Source organism: Papaver somniferum, chromosome 9, assembly GCF_003573695.1.
Source record: "Papaver somniferum cultivar HN1 chromosome 9, ASM357369v1, whole genome shotgun sequence".
Lineage (NCBI taxonomy): Eukaryota > Viridiplantae > Streptophyta > Magnoliopsida > Ranunculales > Papaveraceae > Papaver > Papaver somniferum.
This window is the reverse complement of record NC_039366.1, coordinates 181,404,247-181,418,570: the sequence shown is the minus strand read 5'-3', so window position 1 is coordinate 181,418,570 and position 14,324 is coordinate 181,404,247. Positions and strand designations below refer to the sequence as shown.

At 38.0% G+C, this 14,324-nt stretch overlaps 1 long non-coding RNA gene across 1 annotated transcript; it reads right to left on the bottom strand.

Moving 5' to 3' along the window:
* Window positions 1-2,854: 2,854 nt before the first annotated feature.
* Window positions 2,855-5,381, bottom strand: LOC113313795. The gene is made up of 3 exons (XR_003342049.1): window positions 5,183-5,381; window positions 5,039-5,090; window positions 2,855-3,123 (listed from the first exon to the last, which is right to left on the bottom strand). It is a non-coding gene; the product is annotated as an uncharacterized LOC113313795 (long non-coding RNA).
* Window positions 5,382-14,324: the final 8,943 nt, after the last annotated feature.

The window sequence follows — 14,324 nt, the reverse complement described above, 5'->3', positions numbered from 1 at the left end:
GGAAGCTGAGAAATGTGTGAGATCAATGGTGATCTGAGATTGTAGGTGTGTTGTGAATTCAGCGTAAGAACGCTCTGAATGATTGAATTTTACTCAATTGAGAGTGATTACTCAGACCATGAGTTCGTGTAGACGAAGATTGTCTATATGAACTTGCTGAGAATTCCTTGTTTGGACGAATGTTATATTCGAATCTTGTCCATTCAATCAGGATTCAGAGTTTTATAATGCCGGAGTTGAAAACACCATGATCCCATGAAGTGTGACAGTTGCTGGTATTAGAGAATGGGGAAGTGGGAAATCGTGTTAAAACCAGTTGCTCATCGTGCTGAGACTTGGTTAATTTTCCACCCACTACTTTGCTGACTCTTTCAACTGATTGCACGACTTGCTCACATTCTCGCCGTGGGTGAACACACGTGTCGTAGACCGCCAGACCAAAACCCTAGTTAATATCCCCCCCATGTGACACGATTGATATCTCGTGGTTGTGGAGTCAGTTGCTGACTTTATGCGACGATGAGTCCATGTATTATTGAGTTGAACATGATTTGCAAATGTTCTGAGACTCGTGAATTAAATATGTTTGCTGAGACGAGGTATTATTATGTTGACTACCTAAGACGAGCAAGTTGTGTTGCTGAGTTATTGAATATTGATAGTTGAACCAATATTCTCGAATCTGAGCAAATATTGCCGGTTTGAGCAAATGTCGCTCATTTGATGAATTGTTGGTAGCAGGATCAAATAAAATATTAATTTAAGATACTGACTGCTGGGTCGAGTAAAATAAAAAAAAAATGTTGATCATGGAATTAACATAAAATTATCAGAGTATTTGAATCCGCTCAGAATCATGTTTCTGCGGAGCTCTGAATTCAAAATCCTAATTTTACTGAAATGATGATTTATTGCAAATCAACCGCAGAGTGACGCAGGGACCGGCTACATGAGATGATGAGTTCACCATGTAACGCTCAGATGCTCGAATGAGCAAAATACCAAATCTCTTGAGGACCAGTTGGTGAAAGAATGATTAAATGTTGGTTTAATCATTTATTAAAATAATGCTCGTGTGAGCGACAGATAATAATAAAACCTAGCCGTGAAAAGATGAGGGATCGGCCAAGAGGTCATGGGACCGGATCTTGGTATCCGTAGGACCAATAGATGGTCGTTTTAGCAAACTATCGATTGTTCGGAAAGAGTTTGAACCTAATATGAGCAGTTGAGCAAATTAGGTTAAAAATAGTTAAAACATGTGGGACTGACCACTTGCAAGCCTCGGGGCCACCCTTGGTCGATCAAGGGGATGCGCCCGTGTCACCATGTTGTTCGTGTCTCAGTCCTGAGAGTTTTGATATTTTTCGGTGCGCGTTTGAGCAACATTTTGAGAAAATATGCAGAATTCAGGATTTTGCTGAAACTAGGAAAAATACATGAGATGATGAAAAATAATAAATAAAACAAGGAATTGCAAGGTGTGGGGCCAGGGCTAGTACACGGTCGGCCGGCTAGCAAGCGGTCCAATAATATTTTCCCAGTTTTATGTAATTTTATGTATTTTCTCTGAATTGAGGGAAATCCCATGAAACTGGAGAGTTTTATGAAATTAGGGAACTTACATGAGATGAGGGAAATAAAATAATAATAAAATAGGGAATGATGGAGTGTGGGACTGGCAGTGGCCAAGGCATGGCCGACCGGCCAAGGGGCACGGTCCCAGCACTCTTCCCAATTTTATGTAATTTTTTCATGATTTTAGGGAATCTTCATAAAATCAAAGAGATTTGTTGAAACCAAGGTATTTTGTTGAAATCAGGGAGTTTTCATGGAATGAGGAAAACAAAACAAATAACAATAATAAAATAAGAAACGTGTGGAACCGGCTAGGGCATGGTCGGCCGGCTAGAGCCCGGTCCCACAAATTTTCTTAATTTTATAATATTTTCATGGGTTTAGGGAAAATTCATGAAATCAAAGAATTTTTATGGATTGAGAGAAATAATAAAATAATGGAGACGTGAGGTGTGGGACCGGCCACGACTAGGGCATGGCCGGCCGGTGCTCGGTCTCGTGACACCTTTCCCTAATTTTATTATTTTCTTGACATAAAAAAAATATCATGAGATTAAAGAATTTCCTTGAATCGAAGGAGATTTGCTCGAACGAGAGAATTTTCATGAGATCGGGAAAAAATAATAAAAAATGATAAAATATAAAATTGGGCGTGGGACTGGTCACGACATGACCGGCCGGTGAGCCCAGTCCCTGACACCTTTGCTAATATTTTATTATTATTATTTTTCCTTCCTACTTTGCATAGGTTCATCGTTTATTCGTATTTTTTGCGCATTCAAATGTTGGTCTGTGCATTATTGCTAAGTACACTTGCACCATTTTAGTCGGGACTTATTCAATGTTCAGATGCCTGTTTCGTTGAATATTTATAATTAACCCGTGAAATTCTGCTGGGAAATTAACCCGTGAAATTCTGCTGGGAAGAACCACGAATTGAAGTGACGAAATATAACGAAGAATCGTAGAATATTTGTAACAGACCGGTAAATTCTCCCTTCGAATGGGTTGGATTTCAACCCATCCAACAGGGCCGAACTCCCGCCCCGTCACTTGGAAGTCTAAAACGATACACAAAACTTAAAACATAAGTGCATGTTTGAGTAAGAGAATTTTTTAAGAGGAGAACTTAAACTGATACTAAAAAGAAAGACCAAAAAAAAGATCATATAAAACAAAAGGACATATCTGAACTGAAATACTTCAATAAACTGATACTAAAAAGAAAGACCAAAAAAAAGATCATATAAAACAAAAGGACATATCTGAACTGAAATACTTCAACAATACTTCGCTAATAAAATAGGTGTTTTGTAAACTAACATTCATTTACAACAGCATTTGAGTATTAAACAGCGGAAAATTTTAAATTTTTTTGAAACAAATCAAACATGAATAGTGTGTCCGAAATACTCCCAAGTTCACCTATTAATTATGCCATGATATATACATATATAAGGACGACAAAGCGAATACCAACTTTGTGTCTCCAGCTTCGCTGCCGCAAGCTTCTTATAGCTTACTGTCCCAGGCTCAATCCTAGCTCTGGGGAAAAAGAAAACAAAACGGGGTGAGCCACATCCCAGTAGGGGATACAACTGTGATCGATTAATGCCACAAAATAAGTGCAAAAGTAGAGCAATAGACAAAAGCACGAAATCCACAAAAATGTAAAGCATTCGTTATCAAATATTTATACATTTGTAAGCTGCCATTCTTAAAATTCAGATAAAAATTCACTCTACTATTTACAAGGCCAGCGCCAACGTCAGGGTAGTCCGATACCAGCCACCGTTATCAAACAAACGGTCTTCCGGGTTGCCATCCGTAGATGGGGTGCCAATTAAGGCCCGACGATCCTATAGTAGAGTTCTCTAGTTTCCAATCAAATTCATTTATCGCAATGGAAACATTCATAAGATATGAAAATCCTCGTAAACCCATAGCGAAAAGCTAATACGAAAACAACACTGGCAGCATTCCCATAATTAGAAAATAAGCTCTTATTACTCATCATGAGAGCAAAAATCACTTATCATAAATAATGACAATCCATGCTCAATGAAAAGAATCAAGATTACTGAAAATGACAAATAATTGATTCTACTAATCACTGTGCAAAATCGGTAAACTCAGCGAGCCATTCATTACAAGTTTCACAAACTACGAAACAAATCTCAATACTTTTTAGTGTTCAAAAAATATGAAAAACTAACCCATGCTTGGCTGCCAAAGAGAGTCGCAGGATGAAGAATATAAAATGGTTCCTAACCAATCAGGGTGGAACCAAGCAAGAAGGGAAAACAACTCAAAATCAATGAGCGATAAAACTCACTTCAAGAATTTGCAGTTTCGCCAATCAAAATCAAAATTTCGCGCGGAATTCGTTATGCGATGGAATTCAGCAAACTTAGTGTCATTGGAAAGCTGAGAAAGCCCTCTACAACATGAAAATGAAAATCATAAGAAATCTTGTATATAGTTGAGTCTAAATGTCTCAAATAAACAGGACAGGGACAAACGTTTTCAGAAAAAAAATCAGTTTCGGTAGCCTACATTAAAAAATTCATATAAAATTCATTGGACGATGAAATTTGGAAATTTTGGTCCCTTTGTAAAGCTGAGAGAGTCATATTTAACACAAAAGTAAAAGGGGAATGAATCAAGGTTTATATCTGTGTTGAAGAGTCTCCACAAAACAAGACAGCAAAACAAGTTCAGAATTTGCAGTTTCAAAAGTCCATAATAGAAAATTCGTATAAAATTCATTATCTGACGGAATTTAGCAAATTTGGTGTCTTTGGAAAGCTGAGGAAACCCTCTTTAACTTAAAAATAATAAGCAATTATAAAGAGTTCCATAGCTGTGTTGAAAATCCTATACCAAACAAGACAGAAATCACGTTTTCAGGAATTTCAGGTTCTTTTCACAAACATGTGATGGGCTATCTTTGAAACAAAAGAAGTTAAACCATATTGGAGACAGACAGTATGCTTAATCATTTGGTGGAAACAAGTCGCAAGTTTAACACAAATATAAATCAATCATTTATATCCAAATCAGGTTGTACCATGTTGTAATCAAGAAAAACTAAACATATTTAGGAAATTAAAAGTTCAATTTCAGTTTATAAGAACAATGCTTTCACAAAGCACAAAATCAATAACCTAAGATTCCATAAAAAAATAGTTAGAAAATAACAAATTTTACTCGGCAGATTCAAGCAGGGTTATGAAGATAATCAAATTTTAATATTCCGAGTTGATAAATCACAAGACCAAGATGAGTATACATACCCATAAAGGGAATTTCAGAAATCATATGAAAACATGGAAGAATTACATCGATTTATCTATCAAAATCGGTTTGGTAGCACAAGTAACACAAGAAAATAACGAAAACATAAAAAAAAAAAAAAAAAAAAAAAAAAAAAAAAAAAAAAAAAAAAAAACACCCCTACCTCAACCGCTAATTCCACAGCAAGAGCACCCATTTGCAGTCTTGTTCTCGAACTTCAAGTCATTTAACACAAATGATATTTAGTTTTCCTTCAACTAGTTGGTCAAGAAATTATAATTCGAAATTGAAAGGAGAAATTCCTTACCTCTTCACACTATTACAACTCAAGGATCTTTATCAACGAAATCTCAGTGGTTCACCCTTCAACACTCACTGATACAGGGGTTTTTGAGATGGGAGAAATTATTTAGAGAAGAGGGACGAAAACAAAGGATGGGAGAAAATTGGAATTTTTATTCCCTTGCCAAAAAGCCCTTGACATCTGTTAAATTGCATGAAGATTTTCTTCAAGCATCTTGACATGTGTCTCAGTGCATGGAGACTTATCAAGGCATCCAGGTATAGGATTAGAGCTAACTGGTAAATTTGACAAACCCAAACTTAGGTTTTTAGCAAACAAGAAATTGATAAGAGGACCCTACAACGGTTATGAGCTCCCAATACTAAAATTTCCACACCCGAATCCACTAGGATTGGGATTACGGAACTAGGGAAATTTTCAGAATGTTATAATATTGCTGGATATTCAGGCGATTAGAGATAATTAACTGATGGCTCTATACTAGCAGGGCTTCCTATCTAGGAGCATTAATTATCTGAGAGTTGAGCAATATGAACTTGCTGGAGTATCATATTTCTCCTATATACCTTGTTGCATCCTGAAGACGTTGTCGCTCTATACTAGCAGGCATGTTGTCTAGGAGCCGTCCAATCTTTTGATTCTATATAGAAATAATTACTGAAATTGCTCAGTATTCATGAGATGTGTCGTGGCCTCATCTGGGAGACTACACATTTACAGATACTCTGAGAGACAACCTTCTCAGTCATAGATTCTATGGCATGAGCTTTCACGCTTTGTTGAGAGACATGAGTCTCAATACTCATCCGATTGTCGGATCCGGAGTATGCACAATTATGGTTTTATGATTTTGCCCTTGTCGAAAATCCACCATCTACATTAAGTCCCCTGCTTAGTGAGGAACAGTCATGTTCCTCAGTCAGCATTGAATGGTGATTTTCCAGGTACAGACAAAAATAAGTAATTGAACTTAGTCATAAGATAAGATGTTACCGGATTTCGACCGAATGAGCAAACCATGGTTTGAGCGAAAACCCAAGTGGCATAATAGAGCGTCATCCGGTGAGCACAAATTTGTGTAGAACCCCTGATTTGATGACGGGTCTTTGGTCATTTTAGGATTCACGGGTCGGGCGCGACAAGGAAATCCTTATGAAATTAGGTTTTAGAAATAAAATTTGATATAAAAGGGAATTAATCCTCTTTTTTTTTTAATTTCCTCTCACCTTGGCCGACCACCATCTTCATCAATTCACCATCTCCCTCACGTCTCAGCAGGAGAAGATTTTTTTTTTTTTTTTTTTGCTTTTGTTGTTTGTTCATGAGTTGTTCATCATAAAATTTTATACATGTGTATATATGAGTGTGAGTTTTTTTTGAAAAACCCTGATTTTATTTAAACGTATGTTCGTTCGATCATTAGTTCAAGAAACTAACAATACTCCCTAACTTGATAGAGATGTTTCTTTTGAAATAGACATGTATCCAGTGATAAAATTTGTTTACGAGCTTTCATGGAAACCAAAACTTTATCCTAAAAGATGTGAGCTTTCACAAAACCAAAATAAACCTTCGTTTTAAAGAAAAACGCTCGTACGAAGGAAAATAGATTTTTTTTATATGTAGCCGCGACATATTATGCAAAATATGATGACATATTTTATTCATGTGAGTTTTTTCTCATTAAAAAAAAGATTGAAAATTTACGTGAGTAATTCTCATTAATTATTGCTTTGCAAAATTAAAACGTGGGTTTTGAGTAACCCTCGAAATTAGACAACTTATTTATGATGAAATATTGTCTTGTGTAAATTTCATAGTTCAGTTGTGGATGTTTATACTATGAAAATTGTGTCTATGATTTTATGAAAAATCGGTTTCGAAAATTAATAAAACAGCGTTCGTTATTGTATGTTTCAAGAAGCGAACTAATTTTGGAGTGTTAACCCTTGCGGCAAAATCACTATTTGTTAGTGGAATTGTAAAGAGGTAAGAGTTAAGAATTACCATTTTTGTAGATGTCTCCATAAGTATCCTATTGTCAGATTATATGACCCCATCATATTGTCGAAGTTTGCACCTGGTATGACGATATACTGAAGTAGAATGCTTTGTGCACATTACAGCTACTTCTCAAGGATGTCTGATTCTCAGGAAAATGACACTTCCAGTGATACGTGTATGGACGAGACTTCTATTATTGGTGATGAAGAAGAAAAAGCATCTGGAATAAAAAATGTTCCCAATATAGATGATGCATTCTTGGCGGTTCACCAAGACACTAAAAGACGTCTCATAACTCCAGCATTCCGCCTTTTGATAAATCCCAGAACGGTTATTGAAAAGAAGTTGGTGACTCCTCGATCAGTTATTCGGTTTTGCCTTGAACGAGGACTTTTCCTTGCCTCAATCATAGAATTCAAACGCTCTCGACGACCTTTAGAGAAATTTTTTGGATGGGCAAGACACATGCTGGGTTTTCCTCGTGTTAGAGCTATGCTGGATAGAGCACAGGTTACCAGAGCTATTCAATCATCCGGAGATTTGTATATTTTTCATGATGCACGAGGTATTGTGGCCCTTCTAGCTCGCTGGTGCATTCCAACTCATACCTTTATATGCAGCTGGGGAGAGTTTACTATTACCTTGGAAGATGTAGTTGCTTTACTGCATCTTCCAATCACAGGTAACTTTCCTGAAGAGCTTTCGACGGAGGAGAAATCAATTTCTAACACCTTAACAGTTGAGATTGAGAGAATTAACAAGGCTTCTGGCAAAGGCTGTTATGCTCACTGGTTAACACACTGGTGGCCACGAGATGTCCCTCTCGACGAACCTGACGGTATGTTGTCTATTGCTGCTTTCTTGTGTTTATGGTTGTCTAGGGACGTGTTCGAAGACGCCGGAACTTTGCTAAAGCCGTTTGTAATCCGTTTTGCCATTAAGATGGCTCAAGGTGAACAACTTCCCATAGGTATCTTATTATTGGGTTCTTTACACTCTAACCTGGACTCCTTGGTTATAGACTCCAGTGTTTCGAACGACTTTATGAAGATTGAATGCTCTGCTAATACGATGTTTCTCCAAGCCTTGATGTCGGAACGCTTTTCGAAGTATGCACCTATTCCCCGTAGTATCTTGCAAGGGTTGAATGCTGCTGATTCTCGACGTATTTTCCCCGAGAAGGATAACGCTAGGATTATGCGTTGGTCAACAAAACAACCTCAATCCAAGACGCGTTTCGTTGATGTTGTAGACGATGAGTCTGAGTTTAACTTCCGTCCTTGGGTGTTGATTTCTCCTCATGTTTCTCAATTGACAACTTTCAATGCTGGAGAAAGTGTGGCTTTGAAATCTGGTGCTGACTTGAGCGATGGTGAAAGATCCTTCATGTTGATCTGCACTCCAGGTTATTTAATAACAACAACATATGGAGACTTTTCGGTGGAGGAATACAACATTTACGGAGCAGCCCGTCAGATGGGTATGGATCAGTACGTTCCAACTTTTCGGAGGAGCAAACCATCGGTGGAACAGATTGAGACTTGTTTAGACAGTACACATGTCGAAGGAAGCTCTTATTGGTTCCCTTGTGCTGACCGAGTTACGTATGCAACTCCAGGTTATATAGATTTCTGGAACCAGCAATTTGAACGTTTACATGATTTCGTAAGGGTTATTCAACCTTTGGTGAAAGATCCTCCTTCCGCTGATATGATTGCTTCTCGACCCAGATTGAAACACATCTTCGGCGGCGATAAGCGAAAGACATCTCAGGATGTTGACCAGTATGTATCTTTTGCACATTCTTCGTAACATTGAAATAATTGCCTTTGATTATCACCTCAATTTCTTTTGCAGGACGGTCGTGCTGTGAGACCTCGTCTTGAAGTGAATTTCTCAGAAGCTGAAACAGTCATTCATGGTGGAGAAGGTAGGAACAAGAATGGTAAGCTGCTGCCTAACACCATAAAGTCCCCGGTTGTTTCTTTGGTGAGTTGTCGACACCTTTTCCGCCGTGACTTCTTCTATCCGTATTACCAGGATCGCAAAACCAATATTTGTTATTTGGTTACAGAAATTTGCTCCGTCTAGTATTGATGGTCTTCAATTCTCTACTGCTGGGCAGACAATTTCTGATTCGAGCGTTGAAGAAGAAAATGTTGTAAGTACTCTTCCTCGTAGCCAAATATAATGCTTCATATGTAAAATGTTAATTGTTTGAGAATGTGTCCAGGAGGATGTCTCCATGGAGGTGGAGAGTGCTGATACTCGGTCATCCTCTGAGAATATATATGGAGGAAATTTCAAAGGTTCGGAACCGAATGAAAGCAATGAGCCTCTTGATGTTGACACGGACAACCCCAACTCTTTGAACGCTTCGGAGACTCCCCAATTAAGCACATATCTTGTAAACTCTTCATATAAGTATGAATTGTTTATTTGTGAATGAATGAATGAGAATCCATGTGCATATACGAAAAACTTTGTCGAAATTCGTCGTCAGAAAATTCAGAACCCAGTTTTTAGCAAAAACACCGTAAAACCTTCATCTGGAGTCGGATTTTCATGATTTGCATATGCATCTTCAATCCCGGAAAATTTCCAAGCTTTAGAAAAGAAGCTTTTTAAGTTTTGAGCACGTTCAGGGCCTGAAAAAGGCGAAACAGTAAACTTCCAGGAGACTTTCAGAACTTTTTCAGACGGTATGTTGCTCAATGTTTTGACTATATCTCCTTGCTCGTTCATCGGATTGTTATTAAATTTTGACATGTGGTAGAGAACATTCATACGAAGAGAATGGTATATAACTCATCCTCAGATTCATTGTATATTTCTCCCAGTTCGTCATCTAGTACAGGGAAGAGTACAGTCTCTTCAGACGAGCTTGCCGCAAAACGTATTTTCATGACTTACATGCTATTTGCTCGTGCCTTGAGTGTATAATGATGAACATTGATGATGTTATACTGCTTTTATATTGTATTTTATGATCTCATTTGGTTTCATGTTTATATTTATCTAACCTCATGTAATCTTCGTATTAGGTATCAAATACCGAAATTGAGGATACTGAAACCAATAAGGATAACTCGAGCTGTCTTGGAGTTATTGATGAAGAGACAACCATCCCCGCAATTCAAGGCCATGAGAAGGTTGTCACTGAAGTTATGGAAACCCTGATTGTTGCTGGTTCAGTGATAGAAGAAACCGAGCCACCAGTAGAGAATACTGAAGAAATTGTTGTCCTGATTGTAGAAGCTGCCCCAGTAACTGAGAACCGTATAGTGGTGCATGAAAATCCAAGTGCAGGAGTTTCTTTTGATCCTCCATTTGATGCATCACTCCGGTATCATGAACTAGTTGGTGGGTTCAGCGTTCCCATTGGATATGCAGGCTTGTACGAGAAAATATGTGATAGCTAAGGAATTAAACCTAAAACTATGGTTATATTTACACCTGCAAGTGCACAGGATCTAAAGTAGAAAGTGAATAAGCAAGGGTTTGTCCACAGGGACTTGGAGGGAGCTATTGTTGTTTTCCTAGAGATTTCTGACAAAAAAAAGATTTTTGTGTTGTGTTAAAACACAACTGAGCTGTTTTGGTGTAACTGAATTAGTGACAGAAAGTAAAGCAAGGTAACAGGGTACTAAGGCTTCAAATCCACCATTTTACCTATGCTAAGGCAATCTCAGTTCAATACTGCTCTTGTCCCTTGTTAGTTATCAGTCAGCTTCTAGGCTTTGTGACTAACTAGATGGCAGTGGAGGTTCTATGCCTGCTGCTCATCAAAGGGTTGGGTTAGAAAGGAGGCTAAAGGCACTAAGATAATTCTAAACCTTGTGATAGTTGGGGCTCTCACACTGCAACTACCCGCAGAGAAGCCACTTAGGTGTTTTAACAACCTAAAGGATGTTCTTTGATTAAGACTATCCTAAACATTTCAGCACAACAAGCACAATATCTAGCTTGGATTGAATTAGCAGAAGCATCATGATTTCATCTCCCCCTTAGCAATTAAACTAGAACATGATGAATTGAACAACTGAAATTTAAAATGAACTAATATTGAAAACAAAATTAACAGCTGAGGTCCTGGCTATTCCAGGCCTCTTGGTGGTGCTCTGGCTAGTCCAGGCATCCTCTCTACAACACCCAAAGTCCCCTATTTATATATACAGTTCAAACCCCAAAATTCCCCCAAATCAGCAAAATTAAGGTTTGTAAAAAAAAATACAAATTAACCTCACCTAATTCTCTGAATTCACTCAGTAACTCTCACCCATACTTTCAATTCATACATACAATCATTAAAACATAAAATCCCCAAAAATCCAAAATTAGGGTTTTATCAAAAATTGAATTAGCCCTTACCTAATCTCTGAAAACTCTTGAGTACGTCGACCCATGCTTCCTTATGGTCTCATGATGCTTCCCACACCTTCAATTGCCTTTCTAGCTCACTAATTTCATCAACCCCTAAAACTAGGGTTTCAGTGGGAAGAATAGGTTGAGGGGTTGATGTAATGAGTGGCTAGGGGATAGGAGAATGATGGGGTGTAGTTATTGGCTGATATGAGAACTCGTGCTGGTGGTTGTGGTGGTTAAGATGGAGTTGGTGGCGGAGGCGACATCGTCGCTGTGCAGAGAAGGGAGGAGAAGAAGATGGGTTCGATATTTTTGGAGTAGGGGGTGTTTGGTTGGGTTAATAGATTTGGGTTCTTGGGTGTTGAGCAGACTCATCAAGTCTTGATGTTTGGATGGTGAAAGGCGTAGGATGAAAAGATGAAAGAATGATCCAACGGCTCGATGGAAATGGATATGAAGCGACCTTTGGATCTGGGATACATCAAAACTGACGGTCTGAGATGGAGTTAGGTGCTATAGTGTTAGACAGGAACATCAAAACTCGATGGAATCTGATGGAGCGACCGTTGGATGATGGAATGGATTCAATCTGACGGTGAAGGAGAGAAACGGGTTTGGGTATTGATTTTAGGCTTAGAAAATGGGTTTGGACTTAAACAATCTTGAGCCCACTTCTTCTTTAAGAACAATTTCTTCCTTTGTGAGCCCATTTTCATCCTTGAGTCTTCCATACCGCATTCTGCACTTCTTTTCCTCTAGATTTTCCGCCGGCTTTCTCCGTGTCTTTGCACTTTTCACTCCGCAACTCATCTAGTCTTTATTTATTACCTAAAAATGCAAAATTAATTAATAAAAATATTTTTTCTTGAAAACAATGAAAATACAGAATATGGGTTAAAATGTAGAATTAATGCACAAAAGATGAGTTAAATGCCAAGAAAAATATATAGAAATATGCACTTTTTTAGCACTCATCAAATACCCCCAAACCTGAATTTTACTTGTCCTCAAGTAAAACAAAACTAAGGAAATCCTACCTATACCACTGTCGCTGGTCTCTCGAATGCATTTAGCGTATGCACTAAGCCTTTTAAACCACTAAGTGTCCCTAGTGGACGAGTGAAGTCTCGTGAAGGTTTGCTTAGAACGTACCTACAAAGTTCTAGGTCAAAATATAAGCTCAGATTCCATCAAATGTGACATGTGCAAGTCAGTTTAAGCTCACAGCAAAATGAAGATGTCAATCTAGCTATCAAAGGCACAATCCTAGCACTGATAACAAATAAAGACATGTGATAAGAGTGTAAAGTGTATCTACACATGTGTAAAGAAAGATCTGAAGTTATGACTACTAATCACCAAGAGATAGTTTTTAGGCTAAGAACCGAATTCTAAGCCAAGCTAGCTGTCCGGCTTTACGAGAATTGTGAATGTTCACCCAATGAGTTGGTGATATTTCAGTTTACCCGCGTTATACATCGATGGCTGCACCCTGCTTGCTTATTACAAGACTATTTACAACAAAAAGATGACTCTTTACATGACTCTTATTTACATGGATTACTCTCTTTTATTTTTGGAACAAGAGAGAACTATTGTCTTTAACATGACAAAACATGGAATAAATAAATACTTGATTTATTTTTTTTCTGATTTTTTTTCTGATTTTTTTTCTGATTTTTTTTTTTTTTGTAAATAACTTTGATCTCATAGTCAAAAACTTGGTAGGCTCTTAAAGATGTAGAAAATAAGAGTAAAAGAAAGCCTACTTGTTAAACCGCAAGTGCACGGTGTCGGTTGTAGTTTGTGCAAGAACGGGTCGAATCCACAGGGACTTGTGTGTGTAGTTGAAGTTTCCTAAGCTAAGCAGTGACAGTAAGTGACAGTGGCAGTGACAGTGGCAGTGACAGTTACAATGGCAATGAGCCAAAGGCAGTGAAGTATAGAATGAAGATACTAGGGTCTTTGAATCTACTTCTTGATCCTAAACTAAGGCAGATCCTAATTAATCATGTTCTTGTTTCATCTCAGGGAAGATTGTGGATGATTTACTTAACTAATCTTACTAACTTACCCCTAGCATCAACTGTCTTCTCACAGTACAGCTGATCACAAGCTTGTTTGCTCAACCAGTCATCTAGCAATCCGCATTAGTGGAAGGTTAATCCCCTAAGTTCTCTAGTTCACCCCTAGCATTGAGTGTCTTCTTACAGCACACTCAATCACAGGTGCATTTGATCACTAAGTTTACTAACTTCCCTACTTCAATTAAGCATAGCCCTTCAAATGGACTGAATCCTTAGCTACTCTCACTCTTACACCCCTAGAATCAGCTGTCTTCTTACAGCACAGCTGATCACAGGTGCATTCACTCAACTAGCCAATTATCAATCCTACTTAGTTTCAGCACTACAAGAACAGTGACAGGATTACTAACTATCTTAACATACAATCAAGAGTTTCATCTAAACCCTAGCACATGATACTTAAAACATGCTGGAAATGATTAATAGCTGAAATTGAAATAATATTGACTTCAAAACATGAACTGAAAACAACTTGGAAGCACTGGCTATTCCAGGCCCCTTGGGTGAAGCTCTGGCTAGCCCAGGCATGCCCCAATTTCACACCCAACACCTTCTATTTATACAAGCAAGCAAAAACCCAAAAATCCCCAAATTATCAGAAAATTAGGGTTTCACCAAAAAGTGAAATTGACTCACCTAACCTACTGATAACAACCCTAATACGTCGACCCATGCCTCTAATTATACAT